The sequence below is a fragment of the Ambystoma mexicanum genome, chromosome 12 (genome assembly GCF_040938575.1).
Source record: "Ambystoma mexicanum isolate Mex_15411 chromosome 12, UKY_AmexF1_1, whole genome shotgun sequence".
Taxonomy (NCBI): Eukaryota; Metazoa; Chordata; class Amphibia; order Caudata; family Ambystomatidae; genus Ambystoma; species Ambystoma mexicanum.
The window spans coordinates 436,453,320-436,473,247 of NC_090936.1; the positions used below are offsets into that span (position 1 = coordinate 436,453,320).

The 19,928-nt window shown below is 47.4% G+C and overlaps 1 protein-coding gene across 8 annotated transcripts in view; it reads left to right on the forward strand.

The window, feature by feature from the left end:
* The window catches only part of ERC1 (ELKS/RAB6-interacting/CAST family member 1), a 2,866,486-nt gene that overhangs the window by 648,405 nt on the left and 2,198,153 nt on the right, over window positions 1-19,928 (forward strand). The window lies entirely within an intron of this gene.

A 19,928-nucleotide genomic window follows, 5' to 3' on the forward strand; every position in this document is an offset into this window, starting at 1 on the left:
GAGCAATCTAGTATTAAGCTCTGAAGTAGCTGAGCCAGCAAACGCTGCAGGAGAGGACAGAGACATTCCGTGGGTTTGCACCTGCACGCTAAGTTCATAAATGTGGTTGTTTGCACAATCTAAGTGGTGGCATGTGCAAACAAACTCTCAAAAGACCTTAAGAAAAGGGAGACTTTATTTCATCAGCATCCAACACAGTGCAACTCTGTTCTCTGGGCTCATCAAAAAATCCATTCTGTCACATTCGTTTACTCTCACCATGAGATCACATTTCAATGCCTATTCAACATTTGACAGATGTAATTTCCAGGATATTAGGGATGTGCTTCAAGGAACACGCTCAGGCAGCCATCTTATCGTGTCTCGATAGCATGCCCCATTCCAAAGACAAAAGAGGTATATTCTTACTAGAGGGTGTGATCATTTGGAACTGTGCCTAAAGAATGTACCCTGATTTTGGAAATAACCCCAAAGTTCTAAAAACCTGACATGCTCGGCATTGGGCACATAGTGTAGACACTACAAGACCCTTTACAGAACCTAAATGAAGAAGAGAATGAGAGATTACGTTTCAAAGGAGCAGTAGTCCTTCCTTCAAATCAGGGATGAGATGACATCCCATGCCTCAAAAAGGACGGCACTGTTGAAGGCCTTTGACATGGTTGAATGATCTTTGAATCTCCCTGAGCATGCCCTGCATCAGGCTGCCCCTGCATTGTGAAGTTGGGGTTAAAGGATTTTTCTGTTAAGTAGTAGTTCCTATGGTGCATTTTTAGGCAAGAAACTGCATCTTCATTAAAGAAAAAACACATTTATTTTGATTGCACCACATACTATATTTCTGACCTACGATTGTCATAAATGAAGATTATTTGTAATTGTATGGGCCACCTTCTGACAAGAAGGCACAATAGCAGAGCGCCTTTCAGTGCCATATGTTGCTGATGCTTGGGGGTCCTAACACATCAGCAGTGCAAGATGCAACAAGCAGCAAATTCCTACCCATTTGTGACTCTCTATTTTTTTGTTGGTACTGTTTACTTTCTTTTAGAGAGTAAAAAAGTCCTGGTACTGTACTTGGAGGACTGCAAAGACTTTCTCCTTTACAGTTTTCATGCGTATACTGCTCATGTAGAGAAAGTGAAGGAAAGCAAACATTTCCTTCTGCCAATGCATGAAAATTGAATGTGTGCACCTTGCCAAGGTATTCAGAATCCTGGACCAAAATATGGGGCCTTGGCATAATGCGGAGGCAAAGAGGTTGCGATGTGGGGTTTCAAAATGTTGACCGGTCTCAGAAAGTTACTTACCGTAGCGACTAACTTACTCCTAGTCCATAGTACCCTTTCCTCCATACTGTATGGGCGTCCCTCGCTAGGGACGGGAGACAGAACCTTTTTCACCAGAAGAAATCTTCCCCTTTAAATTTAGAGGCATGGCCCTGGGAGCATGAGCTTCCTTGACTCTGCCCATCGGCGCCACTCCTCAATCCCCTTTGACGCCTTCCCCTTCTGTAATGGCTTGGCAGGCGAAGAACGATGGTCTGGAGGGTTGCCCAGAGCAATGCCAGAGGTTAAGATTCATTCTAAACCTTCCAGCCATCACCTCTTTGTTTTTGCTTTGTCACCCCGAGTGAGACTGGTATACCCAGACGTGGGTCCCGTGCTTGCTGGGCCTAGAGACCCAAGCTACTCCTCACTGATGAGGCCCAACAAGGCTGAAACATGTTTGGGGATGCTTGTGGTCTCGTGCAGAAGGGATTTGACCTACCCGTTCGGGCTGTACTGCCCCTTTTGGGGTTGGACCAAGTCTGATTTGCATATGGTCTTTCCCCTTCTGTAATGGCTTGGCAGGCGAAGAAAGATGGTCTCGAAGGTTGCCCAGAGCAATGTCAGAGGTTAGGATTCATTCTAAACCTTCCAGCCATCACCTCTTTGTTTTTCCCTTTGACGCGTCGACAATATTACCATTGCGTAATGACGCCAGTTTTATTAAGAGGGAGGATGGTGGGACGTATGGAGGAAAGGGAACTATCGTCTAGGAGTACGTTAGTCACTATGGTGAGTAATTTATAATTACTCGTACGTCCCGTCCCCTTTCCTTCATACTGTATGGGCGATTACAACTGATTGTAGCCCCATGGTGGAGAGGTGACCCACCTAAGAAAACAAGTTCCTTAAAACTGCCTGACCAAATTCCGTGTCCGACCTGGAGCTGGCATCCAAGCAGTAGTGCTTGCAGAATGCCGAAGGCATGGCCCATGTAGCCGCCTTACTGATGACCTGCCACGGAACATGCATCTGAAAAGCCACAGCCGTAGCCTTGGCTCTGATAGCATGGGCATGCATATTTGCCGGTAGTGGTTTGTGCTGCCCCTCATAAGATTCCTTGATGGCCGCAACCATCCATCTTGCTATGGAAGCCTTGGGAGCTTGATAGCATGGCCTTGACCCACCAAAGGTGACAAAGAGAGCCTCCGATTTGCGGAAGCTCTTGGTTCTGTCCAGATAGAATTTTAGAGCACGCCTGACATCTAGACCGTGCAGAGCCCTCTATGCCTCGTCCTTGTGGTCCGTGAAGATAGTAGATAGCACCATCTCTTCATTGAGGTGAAACGAGGAGACAACCGTAGATAGGAATGCAGGATGAGTTGTAATGACATATAGAGCCAGTTTGGACAATACGCCGGAGCCCAGTGAGCTGGTCTATGCCAAAGCAATAAATGATCCCCTGTTTCAACTAAGGGGTATGTGTCTGCTGCAGGTGCTTGTGTATTGATGGAGACCTGTGCCCACGGTGTCAAAATTTAGAAATGATTACAGAAAATTGCACAGCCATTCTGTGCAAAGGCAATGTATTTAATATGAACATGTTATCAGAAGTAGGTGTAGCCAACCCGTCTTTCAACCCAACGGTCTTCTTCCAGGCTTAAATTCATTAATACAAAAATTCCATGCAAAAATGCAAAAGCCAATTATTTGGGTTCATAAACAAACCATTGATAAGTAAAGGTAGGTCAATCCAAAAGCAACAGGGGTGCAAATAGGTTTAGTCCACATTGGGTGATAAAAATCCAATTAATACTAAATTAAGATTCAAGACACAGATGGACACAATAGAACAAAGGAAATCCATAGGACAAACAGGATCATGCACATGTAGTTTGCAAAGGATACAACATAACATATATAATGTCCCATTTGTACAGAAGTTCAGGGAAGAGATGAGAAAAAAGAAAACAGCAAGTCTTAGTGTTATACATTCAAAGGTAGCAGGCATTGCTAGATATTATAACAAATCATGTAATTCCCCACTTCAACTATAACAGGATTCCGTTGTGTGCATGGATCATCTGTGCATGCCAACAACCAGCCATCAATTCTCAGTTTTAAGACATCACCCATTTCAATGTGTGCAAATGAAAGATCTACATATATCAACCATCAATCCTGAAAATTAAATAAACATCACTCATTCAGGTAATATGTACACGTGAAGTGTCAGCCCTAATTTGCACATACAAAACTACTTATCATGCCCAATGGCACACAGCCTACCTGAAGTGTTCATATACCGCCCACCTCGTAATTGGGTAACCTAACGGGAGGTAAATAAATTCCTTATCAGTACCAGTTGTATTCGGAGGTTCTAAGCACCCCAGCCAATCATATCAAACAAAAATGACACTTACCTAATATGGCCAATAACTCGTGCTAATGCTTCAACAATTCTACAATTAAACGTGAAAGTACACTTGTTATGTTCAAACCTTCAATGTTATATATTCTCCTCTTGTATCCATTGTTACAGCAATACCAAAACACCACTTGGTGTGATTACATGTTTCCACTGTGTTGTTCAAACCGCGAATGCGAGAGAAAGTTCTAGGTTCCATGTATATATCAGCACAATCGCAGTAATCGCAAAGCAACATGAAAAGCGGGATACCAATGAATATTATGTTCCCCTAAACACTAATAACCACAATATCAGTCATCGGCACACATCGATTTACTTACATATGTTGAGAGCTTTTCAGTGTAACGACCACAATCCAACCGAGCATATTCACTGCTGATGTTTAAATGGTGTCAGCGCTAGCAAGCTTCTAATGCTACATCTGCAGCTACTCCAATCCGCCATGTTTGTAGTAGAAACCGCTTACCTGCTGGGATTTAAGGCTTGTTTTTGCTACTTGGTTGTACACACAGAGAAGTGTATTCCAAATGGTACCACCGCTGCCGCGGCGCACCAATTCATGTTATGATGCATACACAATCATATGCCGCCGCCTTAATTTAGTAGCGCGGCCTCTGAGCACTAATTAATATGCAAGAGGTACTTTGTACAGCTGCTTAAACATAATATCTTCCCTAATTGCTTACTTACTAATATAGAGCATGATTGGCCAAAGTGCTGCAATACTCATAATAGCCATCTATTAATATTGCCCGTTGACATATGCCACCCATTTCCATCCGTGGCAAATATTGCGTATAATCACTGGCTGGTTTAGCCGCAGTGCAACGCACAGATGTATCCAGTCACACAACAATTACTCACAATTACAATTTGATACATATATTCAGGACTTGTGAGATGTACACCAGCTAACATTTGTCAGCAATCGATTGATCACAGAAATGCGGATAGTTCATGGTCCGTATTTAATCCGGTATACGCAGTTCTGTGCTTGCAGGTCCCACCTCTCAACGAGGATGTTGCCATAGTAAGCCCTGAGAAACTTATACCATTGATGTCATCCGTTTGATGATGGCTTTGCTAGTGTATATCTAGTGGATACTTATTATCTTGACTAGATAACGTGCTAATATTCTCTCTTATTCGAATCTTAAGTGCCCTTATCGTGCTACCTATGTACATCGCACCACACAGACATATAATACATTAAACAGTATATTTGATGTTACAATTAATGAATGTGTCAATTCGTTGCATCCCTGTTCTCCCAAAGGCAATGGCTTTGGTTTCGAGTGCGTGTAAGCACAGAGAACAATTCCCACATTTGAAAAAACCATTTAACCTCTTTCGTTGTAACCAATCTACTTCTCCAGTTGTGCTTTTCATAAATGATGGACACAAATTGTTCCTCAGGGTTGGTGCTTTAGAAAATGTAATACCTGGTCTGTTAATGTATTGCGTTATGTCTTTATCAAGATGAAGTAAGTGCCAATGTTTATGAAAGATCTTGAATGAGTTTACTATCTGTGTTATATCTAGTTCTCAGGACCACCTTGTCCTTATGAAAGGTAGTATAGGGCTCTGAAGCCACCAGTGCCTGGATTTCACTGACCCTGTATGCAGACCTAAGACCCACCAGAGGGCTGTCTTAATGGTGACAATCCTGATGTCTGTGGATGCCATTGGCTCAAATGGTTTATGCGCCAAGACTACATTGAGATCCCACACCGGATGTGGGTTCTTGATAGGTGGGTAGAGCTTGGTGAGGCCCGCCAAATGTCTTCTATCGGGTTGGAGGATGAAAATACCTCCTCCTCAGAGTTCCTATAGGCTCCGATGGCCGCCAGATGGGTGCGGCATGTCTCTATCTGCACCCCCGAGTGTGCGAGTTGTGCTAAGAAGGATAGCACGTCGTCCAACTCAAGTGATCGACTTCCTTTGATTCTGTCCAGTGACAAAAACCTAGTCCACTTGCTCTTGTGCTGGTTCCTAGTAGCGTTGCTCCTAGCTCCCTGTATGATGTGTAGGTTAGCCTGTCACAGAGTCGGATGCTTTTGTGACCTGCTCAGGAACCACGCTGCAAGGGTTACCCTCTCGGCGGCGGGGTGGGTGAGCGTGCCTTCCTGCTGTGAGAGTAGGTGAGCTGGACCCAGCGGAAGGTGCACTGGGGCGTGTTCCGACAGGCTGAGTAGTTCCGAGAACCATGGCCTCACAGGCCACCACAGAGCTATCAGGATGACACAGAGGTGCATGGTTTCCCTGATCTTGCAGATTACCCTGTGGGCCAGGGGGGTGGGAGGGGAGGCATCCGCGTTCATGTTTTCGCATTGTATCTGCATCGCATCGCCTAGAGAGCCCCATCCCTGTCCCTGCCAGGACGCAAACTGGGGGCACCCCCAGGTGGCAAAGAGATCCACCTGAGGATGACCCCATCTGTGGAAGATCCCCTGCAGGACTTATTCGTTCAACTGCCATTCGTAGTGGTCCTCACCCAGTCTGCTGAAACTGTCCGCCTCCAGGTTGGACCCCCCCGGGAGGTGGATTGCATCCAGTGCATCTTGTGCTCCAGAGCCCGTTCCCAAATGCTGACTGCTAGGGTGCATAGGCAAGGAGATGATCCTGGACCTCAGAAAGGACCGATGAGGCTGCCAAATACGTACGTGTAGGTACACATCCTTCAGATCCAGGGAGCACATCCAGTCTCCTGTGCACGGTGTCTCCGCAATAAGCGCTGGGGTAACCATCTTGAACCTTTGAAGAGGGAGGGAAAGTTTCAAGGTGGACAAGTCCAACACAACTCTCAGGCCAGCCTGGTTCTTCTTGTGTATGGTGAAAATCTGTGAGTAGAAGCCCATACCCCTTTGGGAGGCTGGGACTTCTTCCACTGCCTGACTCTCTACGAGCGATCCAATATCCGCCAACAGAGTTGTTGTCCCAATCTGTGGGAGCGGAGGGGAGGAGAGAGGGGAGGAAGGGATAGGTAGGCGGTAGCCCGTGGACACTACTGAGAGGATCCAGGGGTCAGCGAACCGTGTGCCAATATTGAGCGTGAAGGGCAAGCTTGCCCCCCACTGGAGACATGAGGACCCAGAGCGGCGTGTCATGCCTACTTTCCCTCCGAGGCTGAGGAGGGGGACAGAAAGAAGCCTTTGTTCCCTGCCTTGTGCTGTTTGCGGTGGTGCTGACTTGAAGACTGGTCCGGCTGTCTTGACCTTCTTTCTTGGAAGCTCCAGAACCCGTCAAGGGTCCGCCCCTTGTCGGAACGCTGGAGTGCCTGGTTGTAGGTCTTGGGTGTGGACTTTGTGAGGATAGATAAGGATTTTGCAGTCTGGGAACTGTTTTTCTTCTCAAGTGCCTCATCGGTAGTTGAATGAAAAAGGTTGCCACCCTCGAACGGAAGGACCAATATGTGCTCCTGGATGTCCGGGTTGAACTTGGTAGTCGTAGACAGGCAGTTCTTCTCATGTCAGTAGCGATGCATGATGTCCTGCACCACCATTTTTGCTTACGCCAGCCCCGCCTTGAAGTGTGCCTGATTCTGCATCTGATGTTCTGTAATTGTTTGCATCGGCCCGAGGCCCAAAAATCCCCCCATTGCTGTCCATTTCCCATCCGCACCCTCTTCCTGCTTCCCCTGCAAACCCGCCTCTCGAGCCACCCCCCCCCCTGCTCTCATTGGTCCCTAGGACCTTGTCTCCAAGACATATCCGATGCTTCCAGGACAGCCCTCTGCCCGAGCAGCCGAAGGCGAAGGGCCCAAGGCAAAGGACGGCTCCTACAGACGCGGCTCCGGATCGTATCTGCAGGAGAAGCAGGAAGCCAGTAGCCCGCAGTCAACCAGCACCAACCAAAATGTAAGTGTGGAAAGGGTGGGGACTGAAGCAATTACTTCACGCCAAAAAGCCCTACCACTCTTACTTAAAAAATCTAAAGTTTCACTGTGTTACATCGTACAGTCACATATTAAAGGACAACAATTTCTCGTACCCTAACAGAATCACTGTACTTAACCTTGCAGCTTGACTGTTCTCCCAACAATATTGAGTGTGCCCTAATAGCGTCACTGTGTCAAATTTGAATTTAGAAAGTATGCCTAATAGCGTCACTGTGTTAAAGTTGAATCTAGAAAGTGTCACTAATATCGTCATCTATGGTGTGGATAGAGACAACACCCGTTCTCCATGTAGATGGAAATGGAGTGGATCGAAAGGATGGAGTGGATGGAATGGATAGAAAGGACAGAGTGGATGGAATGGATTTATCTCTGTATATCTATATCTCCTATATATGCTATGTACCTGTATCCCCATGTTATCTATATCACATGTTTACCCCTATCCATCCTGTCACTTTATATACGTAAGCAGCTATGTACGCCCCCTGTCCTGCTCTCGTGCTTGATCGCAGGCACTTTACTGATAACCACCATATCACACTACTACGCTTACTCTCTCCTATACAACATCATTCAACTAGAACACAGCTATACTATGACACATTCGGTCTAGCTGTTCTCATACTAACATGACCCCACAAGCACCTCATCAGCCTAATAAAACACAGCTAGCTGAGCACATACCGGCTAGCTTAGGCATCTCCTCGGGCCTAACACAGCCAGAACTCAGTCTGGGTGTCCACCCTCCAGACTGAACACATCCAACTGATTTCCTCAACACCACACTTACCGCTAAGAAGCAGCTATCGTGCAACAACCACACCAGCTGCACACATCCGGTGCGCCCACGCACCGTACGACTCTCTCTACTGACTTGAACTACGGTTCCCGAGGGCGTTCAACCTACCAGCGCTTTGAGATCATACCAATGATACATAAGGCGCTATATAAATGCCAAAAAACATAACATTAGATAACATAACATTTCACACTAAAGTCTTTGGTTTACAGCAGCAAGCATGGTGACCTTCTTTCCATATGCCTCAAAGATTTTCTCCTCCCTTGCCGAGGGCGAGGTAGCCGAGGAAGACTGCGGCTTGGAGTAGAGTGAGACCACGGCAGTCACCGAGGAGTGTGGTTGAGGGTGTGCCGACAGCAAGAGTGGATCCTCCTGCAATTGCCTGTACTTGTGGAGGTGCTGATTGGTAGGCTGCACCGAATGGGGTTTAAGCCATCCCCTTTTGGCCAAGGTCCCACAACGTCCTTCTGCATCGGAATCCTCATTCTAGCTGCGGGGCGTAGAGTGAGGTCCTCGGCCAGGACCCCCGCCTCTGGTTGTTCAATCTCGGGTTGTGGAAGCCCCAAGTATTCGGCTAGACCTGTGAGTCGTTCATGTTATGCCTTGGCCGAAGATGGTGTGTCGGGGTCCTCCTCCTCATCGGTGTCCACCAGGGTGTCCTGCTGGTCCAGAATAGGTGAAGGAGTACGGGGCGCCAAGGGCTGAGGTGTGCTGACCAGAGCCGGGGGCTGTTGTGGAGGCTGGTGCGGAACCACCTGGGCTGCAGGAGGCAGGGGGGCTGGAATCGTGGGGCCTGTCATTTGCAGTTGGGGCTGCGTGGGGGTCTGAGCGCTGGAGCTATAGGAGGAATGACCGTGGGCGCTAGCGACAGGACTGGAGGCAGCATGTCCCAGATCACATCCCGACGGATGGTTCCCATCTGTGGGGACCTCATAAGAGTGAGGAACTTTTCAAAAAACCTGTCCTCGCAGGCCACTGGGGCACTAGGTGGCACGGGAGTAGGAGCAGGGCATTGAGGTTGCTGAGGCCTGGGTGTACTCTGCCTTGCTGCATGCAGGGTGTATCTGCCCTGCTACGCTGAAGGATATGCTGTAGGCTACGTTACCTGTTGAAGACCAGTCCCACCTGGAAACTCGTTCAACTACCTGCTCCATGAAGGAGGGTGACGTCGGATGAGCAGCTATTTTGGCTGGCGCGGCGGCCATTTGTTCTGGCAGCATGCCACGTGCCAGCATTGTGGTGCTTGCTGCGCTACACCCGGCCTCCTCCTGGACTCTTAGCGGTGGAGCTTGAGGCCTACACTGCACCTCAGGATGGTGCCTGGTAGGTGTTGTGCACTCGGCTGTGTCGCCGGTAGTGCTGCGTACAGGTGCCCCCTCAGACATTTGTCTGGTAATAGGCCATAGGGCTTCATCTGGACGCCTAGTAAAAGAACCTTGCAGTCACTCAGCGACGTCACCGGCAGAATCTAGCGACCCCTCGGCCTGGTGGCTCGTAGCTGAAGCAGCCTCGGCAACTGTGCTGGTGTTCGAACCTTAACGGTCCTTCCCGCTCAGATGTTTTCTTGGGAAGGAGTTGAACTTGCGGAGTGCGATTGAAAACAGTGGCCCTGCCCTGGGCCTTGACTTATACTTGACGAAGTTCAAGTCCTCTGGAGGTGATCGTTCGAAGAGCTCTCTCCACCGTGATAACCTGTTCTTCAGAGCGGCCAATGTCAGCGCATCACACGCGGTACAACCGTCCCAGCCATGATCGGGGCCAAGCAGTGGAGGCAAAGGGCGTGGGGGTTGGACGTAGGGAGGAGCCCCTCGCAGGCTGGACACCTGCTGAAGCCCGATGACGTAGCCATGCTCCGGGGAGGAGGGGAGGAGCGTAGTGCCAGAGGACAGAGTACATGATTAAAGACCAAAAGACAGTTTCCGGGGAAGAGTGCATGGAATTGCAAGGCTGAAGCTAAACCTAAGAGCGCTGGTGAAAGCAGTCCGCCCCTGTCGACGCGGAAAAGAGGACTTGGGGAGTAGCGCTGGTGGGCGGAGTCAGGGGAGCGCATACTCCCAGGGCCGTGCCCCTGTGCGCCTCTACATTTAAAGGGGAAGAAGTTTATTCTGGTAACAGGTTCCATCTCCCCTCCCTAGTGAGGGACGCCCATACAGTAAGGAGGAAAGGATGTGGGACGTAGGAGTGCAGACACGCAAAGAAGTGATTCTGATTGCATGGCAACACACGGCTCCAAGAATCTGCTTCCATGTGTGCTGCCCAAGGCGACTACACATTTCTCTTCACCCAGGAGCTGGTGCCAATGCTTTCGGATTTAAGGCTTGCGAGTGCGGGCCCACTTTACACAGTCTCAAATGCCATTCTACCCTTTTGCCTCTTTAACCTGTTCCAGACTAAGAATTTCAGAAATGAAGAGGTCCCTGAAAATGTCTGGCAACCCTACAAATGGTCAATTGTTGCTCCTTTGTACGCCTGAGCAGAGTAGAACAAAATTCTAGTTCCTCACCCCCAATGGCTGGCAACAGTCATAAGGACTAAGGCAGGCGTGGAGAGAGGAGGCAGCCCAGTGTTAGCTTGTCCTGGAACAGCCAGCACTGCAATGCATCCATGATGATCTGGGAAACTGGTAACATTGTGCCCAATGTTATAATTGCTGGCATCCAATCACTATTTGAGGACCTGAAGTGGGCCCATGGAACTACAGAGGCATGCCACCATGTCCTACTGAGATCAGAACATAACTTTTGCTGAGGCCTGTGAAATGAATAGGGCAGCCCTGCAGATTTGATTGCAGGTGCACTGCTCTTGCCTTTGAAAGGGACGCTAGTCCTTGTTCACTTCAGAGGCATGCATCTACACACTGGAGATTCTGCAAGTGGGCTCCAACAATATTTTGTCCAATTCAGAAGCATTTCAAACTCGGTCTACCATCTGCTTATCAAGGTTTCTTCTCTAGAATGATGCTTTATTTATCATCCAGTCAATGAGGTATTGCTGGCCTAAAATCCCACTTGCACAGGACAGACCTACATCTGGTGCAATAACTTTTTAGGCAGAATGGTAGCACTTTAAATCGAAGTTGACGACTGACAAATGAAGGGAATGTGACATTGCTGCTCCCCCTACATATGGGAATAAGAGTTCCTCATATCAAGAGAACACAAGAAGACTGCTTAACTGATGAGAGAGGTAGTATGCTCCAACAATTGTATCTTGAACCTGGTACGGGAGTAGCAGATTGAGTATATTGAAACATTCTTTTGAATTCCGTGCCACTAAGAACCGGTTTGAATAAAAACATATGCCCCACTTTGTACTTGAAATCACTTTATCCTTTTGATTCGGAACCTGAATTTTGAACAACCAAGCTTTCCTGCTTGCTCAATCGCGGTTGCAATCATTGCTGTATTTCGAGGGATCTCTGCAAATTCTAGTTGAACTATTTCTCATTTGCAATTGCAACTCTATAGTGGAGCCGGTGAAATCACCTTATATAATTACAGCTCGTAATTACAATTTTCAATCGTAAACAATTCTTACTCAAGCCTTCAAAACCTTGGAAGAAGAGCGTTGTTGCTCGAAACACGTGTCTGATGTGTTGTTTTTGATTAAATATTGCTCAATGAGCTCTAACCATTTCTAATGTGTGCGCAATTTATGGAAGCAAACTAGTTCTTAAAAATCCCATTAACGTAGCCACCTGGCAGGGTGTCTACAAACTTGCTCCCATTTGCAGCCCCTATTTTAGCCTATCCTTTCCTGTCAGGGCGCCTAACCTCAATCATCCAATTCTGCCAAAATTCTCAAAATGTTTTCTGTAACAGTTACTTTGTGTCTTCACTGGACTCACAAAGTTCTTATTTAAACAATACGTTCTGTAACGGTCATTCTGTAGATTTGCCTGGTATACTCCCCTGCCAGGAATCTTTATTCAATTTCAACTGCCTGGTGTACTCAACCGCCAGGACTTCTTTTATGGTTCTTTTCCAGATCCCCTGGTATACTCTCCTGCCAGGCATATTTACACAATTTAATCTGTCTGGTGTACTCACCTGCCAGGACGACTTCTACATTTCACAGTTCATTGGTTCTACCACTATAGCATATAACCTGAGGTGCTTGGTAGACCTATCTATGATAACATTTATTTAAACTTCTTCCCCACACAGGCATATCATTCATCTGTACTGAGTTGGGGTTTGCCTTTGTACTTTGCCTTGACTGCATTCCAACAGACTTTGGGTGTTTTCAACATTAGCAACCTTGTAACATTTAAACACTTGCTTCCAGCGTCTCTGATGTCTTCCGTGCCTCTACAGTGTGCTATTCCATCACCCGCTTTCCAGTTGGGAGTGTGCTGACGTTCCTCCAGCATCCTACAAGGTTCTGCGGTCACACGACGGCTTCCCTCTTTGGCCCGAACTGGAGACGGCTCCTTTCTCGAGTGGATCAACCTCTAGGAGCTCCTACGCTGCTCCCAGTGTCTCCACGGTCTTCCTTGCTCGCACACATTGTCTCTCCTCCTGTTCTATTGGTCTTTTCCATTCCTGGATGCCTTGTGTGCATGAGCCTCAGCCTGGAGACTACTGTCTTCCCTTGCACTGCTCTTGCCTGCACTGCCCTCTCTTGCACTGCTCCCTCTGCAGCCTGCACTTGAATCTCTCTCCCTGGCTTTCCTTTCAGTAAGAAAGCCTGCAGTCAACTTGGGACTGTAGCAATCGTAAGGCCTAGGGCTTCCCCTTCTTTCTGGAAGGGCCAGACTCGTCCTCTTGACTCCTCCCAGCTCCCCTTTGGCAGATGGGGAGTCAAGGTTCTCCTCGCCTCTGGCCCAAAGAGCAGTTCCTTCCTTTCTGCCACACGGATTCTGCAGCCAGGTCCCCCAGGAAGGACCTCTCACACACTTACTGAGTCTTTTTCCCTTTTTATATTGGCCCTGGCCAATAGGATTTGGGCAAGAACTAGACTACTGACAGTAGGATATGATCATCATTACTCCTCTCCATCCCAGTGTTGTGGGGATTGTGGGAACAGTAATCCCTTTTTGTGAATATGGTATACATGTTGGCCATAGGTTTTAAAGTCAAACTTTGTTTGAGAGAGTATGTGGAACTGAGAAAAGGTGTCTTTCATAATTTTACAGGGCTGGTTATAGTTGGCATTTGGGATGTGACCAATGTTTTCCATTATTCTCTGTGAAAGAGGGAAAATATCGCAATGACCCATTACATTGTTACAAATGGCTGAAGGGGAAGGGGGGGGATACCTTGTCTCAACCGGTGGACTCCGGGTATCTCTCCGGAGATTGTCCCTCATACAGCCACCCACTGGGTCATAGTCAGGTAGTGTCTGCTGTCCCTTGGCCACATGGAAGGAGGTCACAGCTGTGAAATCAGTCCATCGGATTCATCACAATAGACAGTCCAGTCAGGTCATCAATTATTCTGCTTGCTTTACCACAGATGCCTGGTACAAAATGCCATGCCACAGTTTATAATGGCTAGACTGGCTGCATCAAAGTGCTAGGCTAGCTTAGACTGGCCTTTTGGTGCAGCCAGTCTAGTCATTCCATACTGCGGCATGGCATTTCTTTTTACCAAGCATCTGTGATAAAGCAAGCCTAATAAGTGTTAGTACTTGTCTAGACTGGCCTACATTCGTGCAGCCAGTTGGGGCAGGTTTTCCTATTGTGGCATGACATGTTTTAATGGCAACGCAAACCGGAGTATGTTATTATATGTGGGTACTGGCATATATTGGCAGGGCTAGCTTGTACATGTTTTCTTAAAGCATCGTTAATGGCATTATGCACAAACAGGAGTATGTTCTTATATGGAAATACTGCCATATACCGGTGCGAACAGCATAGAAATGTATGGTTAGTGGTTTGGAACTAGTCTAGGGTCAGTGTTACGACAAATGAAATAAGCAGAGACCTCAGTTTGGATTACTGACTCAGAAGTGTTACATGCTGCCCGATCATGGTTGTATTTCAAATGTAAAATTATGCAGTCATGGTGTTGTTCCCAAATGGCACCAGCTGCACTTGCCTTTGTTCCTTGAAGAGGTGTGGGACTAATCGACGTGGGCTCTAGCTGCGCCCACATCACTAGGGCTACTCCAGCTCCTTGACGGCCAAGATGTCTTTAATGTTCAGTTGGATTGTACTTGTTTTATATAAAGTGCTATGCCTGCGTTTTCGAAATTCAAACTAAGTTGGATGAAGTGGGGCTGTTGAATAACTGCAGATAGTCCTCAATCATCACTATCCACACTCTGCTTCCCCATTGCAACACACATTGTTTGAGGGTCTGCTTTCTGCAAGGCAATATGAGATTCCACATGTATTCCATTAATTGCTAGATGATGGATTTAATAGTAGTAATCTTTATTGATTCGGATTTCTCTGTTAAACCATATGCAATATTTATACACTTGTATACACTATACCAATATAATCAATCCTATGATGGATTTCTCTTTCAGCAACATACGACTCATTAGTAAAACCTCATTAATAAAACAATCAGTCCCGGTACACAGGGAATTAGAACAGATAATAGCGCCATGAGATTCAAATGCACATTTCAGTGACCGCTGTATGCCAAGTAGCCATGTGAATGGTGAACATTGCACTTTACAAAAAATGCTTAACATTGCATTAGGCCAACAAAGTACATCCTGGGGTGATCCTTGTGCGCTCATATATCCTGCACTCAAGCTGTCATCTGGACCCCCAGCCTTTGCAGATCATGCGAAGGGGGAAAGTGCGGTAAGGCTGCTTGAACCAGTGACCAGGTACCTCTCGGTAAAGAAGCTGGTCCATTTAAGGCTAAACTGAGTGAGGTGGTTCTGTAAACTGTCAGTGTTTTGGTCTCTGCCTGTTGTTGCTGCCACACTAACGGATTTTGGCAGTGGTGAACAAGAGGGCCTGCGGTGAGGGTTGGTGGGTAAGAGAACATGGTGAGGGTGGGTAAGAACAATGATTAGGCTGGTTGGTAGAGAAATTAGGAGTGGGAGTGAGATTGTTCATAAAATATTGGTCGATTAGATGAAGTTGCGTTGGCGTTAAAAGCATCATCTCATGCTGTTTAAACTACATTCTCAAGCATTTACGATGTAATGATTTGTTTAACAATTCAAAAGTGATTATGCTGTGGCTTTCTTTCATTTCCGACACACATTCTCAAATTTGGAACATTGCACACAGTAACTTCAGGGAATTGGAAGTTTGAACGAACATGGCAGAAGGTTGTCAGTTTAGCTTAGTACACCTAATTAGAAATGTAAATAAATTCAGTGGAGGTGGTGTTACCTTTTTAGCATGAGCTTTACAGCTGCTAATGTAAATGAACAAATGGCTTCAACAGCCTGCATATGTCAGCATTTGCCAGAGCGCGACAAGTTTAAATTCGAATGTATAGAACCTTCAAAAGTCCTGTTATTGTTTAAAATTGTTTGGTCCAAAATAAATTGCTAATCGGCTTTGCCATGCTTGACGTATTCTTGCTGTTCAAATGTATTTAAGGTACATGTCCTGCAGCATACTATTTATTTGCCCAATTTCCAGGTCCGATTTCCACATTTCCCTGCTACCACCACCTCCTTCCCCTAACTTCTTCCCCTGTCATTCCCCGCCCCACTCCCGCCCACCGAGGTCTGCGATTGGTGGCCCTGTCCAGGAAGGATAACACAAAAGTTGCAGCGGGCCGAAAGGGCCCTGCTTGCTGCCTCAAGCATGTAGGAAGCAGGTTGTGCTCTCCCCTCTGTCCCGCTGCATGGGAAGTGGCCTAATCCCTGTCTGCACCCATTTCTTTATTTCCCATCCACACTATTTAATTATTTCCTGCCTGTACATGTATGCTTTTTTTTTTCCCCGCCACCCGTTTCTCTCCACTGCCTGCCCATCGCCTGCACCTAGCTAGTTTATTTGCCCAACTTCCCGACCCGATATCCATATTTTCAAATTACCACTGCCTCCTTCACCTAACTCCCTCCCCTGTCATTCTCCACCCGACTCCTGCCCACAGAGGGCAGCGATTTGCGACCCCATCCAGGAGGAAGTGCTCTTTAGGGAAGTCCCCTGGGCAGCCATCCAACTAAGGGCCAGCGGCAAAGGGCAGCTTCCCACTGAGCAGCTCCACTCCGTGTTTGCCCGATAGACAACCTACAGCGACTGATCAGGTAAGTGTGGTGTGGGTGGGGAGTTTTGCATTTAGCCTGTTGGTCTAAGGTAGTCATATTTTGCATTTACCCTATTGGTGCATTTAGCCTGATGGTGTAAGGTAGCAATATTCTTGCATCCCTAACCCACGTTCTCCGCTTGCACACCACACCTTTGTAACTTCGGAGAAGGCACATGCTCATTCCACACACCCTGCACTCACATATAACACAAACACTACTGCACAACACCTCTGCCATTAGATTGAAGCTACCTTTAACGACACAGATTCGAAATGTAGCTCATAGTTTAGCTCTGCAGCGTGTTCTAGTGAGGCAAACACTGCGGGTTGGAAGTAATCCTCTTTATTGATCAACCTGAACCAGCGGTACTCCGCCTTCCACACTCTCACTTCAACTGGCGAAACCTGGAATCCCCCCCCCCCCCCAACTCACACGTAAGTAAACAAGAATGGAACAGCAGGGTGTGGAATTCTACAGCTGTAGAATTTCACACCAGAACCTAACATATATTACAACACTTCTCCCCCCTTTACTTCTTAACGACACACACACCACTAGCAAACCAAGAACGCCACGAACACAGGAAAGATGAGGAGGAACTGGAACTGGAAAAGGAAAGGTGGGAAAGATGAAGAAAACAAACAGGACAAGGGAAACACAGAAGTACACGGGAGCTAATGTGCAACAGCACCCACAACATACTCATTGTATCTAGAAGGAAGTTTCCTTTCCCTGGCCGGATAAGCCTTACGCTTGCCAGAGGAGTCATCATCCTTGCTAGAGGCCAACACTGTTAACTCTGCACTACCTCGATCCTCCCCACTGGCCCCCGCCCTCTCAACAGGAACCGGAACACTGTCAGGGTCATGACAACTCAATGGCACCCTAACATCCATTCCGCCCGGACCATAAGGATCAAATGTAACAGGAGGCATCACATCGGGAAAACTCCCGCCAGGACCAATATCCGTGCCATCACCATCTAACACGACACCTGCACCTGTGGAATTACTATCCCCACGGAATACACCGCCCCTTTCCACAGCAACTACCTGCCTAAGGCTCCACCTGGAACCGTCATCCAATTTCACATAGCACGACCCGTTTTGGCCACAATTCGGAGTTGCATGTACTTACTAAGTCCTTTAGCCACAAACCTCGGGTTCTTGATTACAACCCGATCTCCTACCTCTACATGTAGAGGTTTCCTGCACCTTAACTATCCTTGCCATAAAGATTCTTGTTTCCGTCGAACCCGATCCAAAACTTCTCGCATGTCTACTTGCGACCGAGTACCCCGACCCAGCGCCGGGACTCTCAATTTTGAACCAGGCTTCCTTCCCTGCATAAGCTCAAACGGAGAAAACCCTGTGAGTGCCGAAGGAGTCACCCTGTAAGTCTTAAGCAGTTCCGAGACCACACTGCTCCACGGAAGATCATTAGCAAGAGCTAACTGTATGGCCCCCTTCACAAAACGGTTCATACGCTCCACAAGGCTATTGGCTTCTGGATTATACAGGGATACTCTATGGTGACGGATTCCTAAATCTTGAAGAAATCCTGCATCACACCCGATACAAATTGCGCCCCATTATTCGTAACTACACCAGCAGGAATGCCTTCTCTGTCAAACGCAGCAGAAAGAAACTCCACCACCTTCTCAGACGTCGCGGATGACAAGGCTGTGGCTTCTCACCTAGATGTATAATCCACCATCACCACAATGAATCTCAAACCACCACCCAAGGAGTCTATAGGACCCATTATGTCGACAGCCACTTTAGACCACACATTCTCAGGAATCTCAACAGGGTAGACCGGCTGGGAAGTGGGCATCTTGCTCTTATCACTAGCCGAACACGTTGAACAATCCTTTTCGAATGGATTGTGTCCTCCCACGTATTCCTCATCTTATGATAATTCGTTATCTCCAGCTTCGCTGCTTCGGAAAAATGTTTTCCCGGCAGAGGGCGCTGTGCTCGAGGTCGTGGCGTGGATTGTCCCTCGGCGGTCTCCGTACCGTGTCGACGTCACTGACGGTATAAATAGCTCGAGCCGCGCCCGTTGCTCCAGTTCCGTTTTTCCGATCGCTTTGCTATCGTGAACCACGTGCTCTGAGATTTTTCTCATCAAAATGTCATCTTCTTCGACTCCTTTGACACCCAAGACTGGGTTCAAGAAGTGTATCGATTGTGGATCGAAAATGTCGATCACGGATCCTCACCGAGTTTGTCTCTGGTGTCTCGGTTCTAGTCACTGAACCGACGACTGTGCTTCCTGCCAGTCCATGACCGAGAAGGCCCTTCGTGAGAGGAGAGGTAAACTGTTGGTGGGGAGGGAATCCTCTAAGAAGGCTGTGTCCAAAAAGCATAAGAAAGCGACCGATTTGAAAGAATCGGATCGACATAGGCACTCCAAGAGATCTCGATCTAGGAGTAGATCGAGACACTCTTCTTCCTCGTCAAAAAAAGTGAAGAGTAGACATAGATCTCCCTCATCGTCGTCATCTTCTGAGTCGACCGAAGAAATTCGATGTCCGACAAAATCGGATTCCCCCAGAAAATGGGAGGAATTCTGTAAAAAGATAATGGAGGTTTTCGAGAATGCGGCCCGACCCCCTCGAAAGAACCTCGGAAGAGCCATTCCTCTAAGGTCGCTCCATTGGACGACAAAGAGAAGTCGAGAACTAACTTGGTAAAACCAGTAGTATCGAAGATACTCGAGTCGACGCCAAGTCGTCAAAGGCTCCTCGAGAGTTGAAGACTCATCGAGAGTCGAGCACATCTCCGGTGCCTCATAAAAAGCTCACGTCATCGAAGGCTTCGACGGCTTCATCAACGCCATCGGCGTCGACTGCTTCAACATCGAAGCCAAGAGCGTCTTCGACACCTGTATCGAAGTCTTCTTCGAAGTTCCCGTCGACAACCTCGAAGGATTTTTCTATTCCTTCGAAGGAAATTGTTGAGGAAGAAAGGAGATTTACTCCGTTGCCCAGAACACTTTTTTAAAGCTATGTCCTCAATTTATGAGGAATCTGGCTCGGAGGAAGACAAAGTCACTCCCTTTGGAGTTTCATATGGCACAAGACAAGTTCCTGAGGAACTAATTGATCAGGAATCTAGAAAGAGAGACCTGAGTGATACTCTACACTCTGCTAGTGGAATTGACACTTCCCTAGAGTTAGAATTTGCCAAACCTGACCCTGCAGAACATGCAGACTCGGGGTACAGAGGTCTTATGAACAGGGTAGTAGAATACATGGGTTGGGGTAACACTTCACCTGTGTTTGAACAGGACGACATGACAGATATAATTGTCAAAGGTCCCCAAAAAGACCCAGTTCTCCCCTTT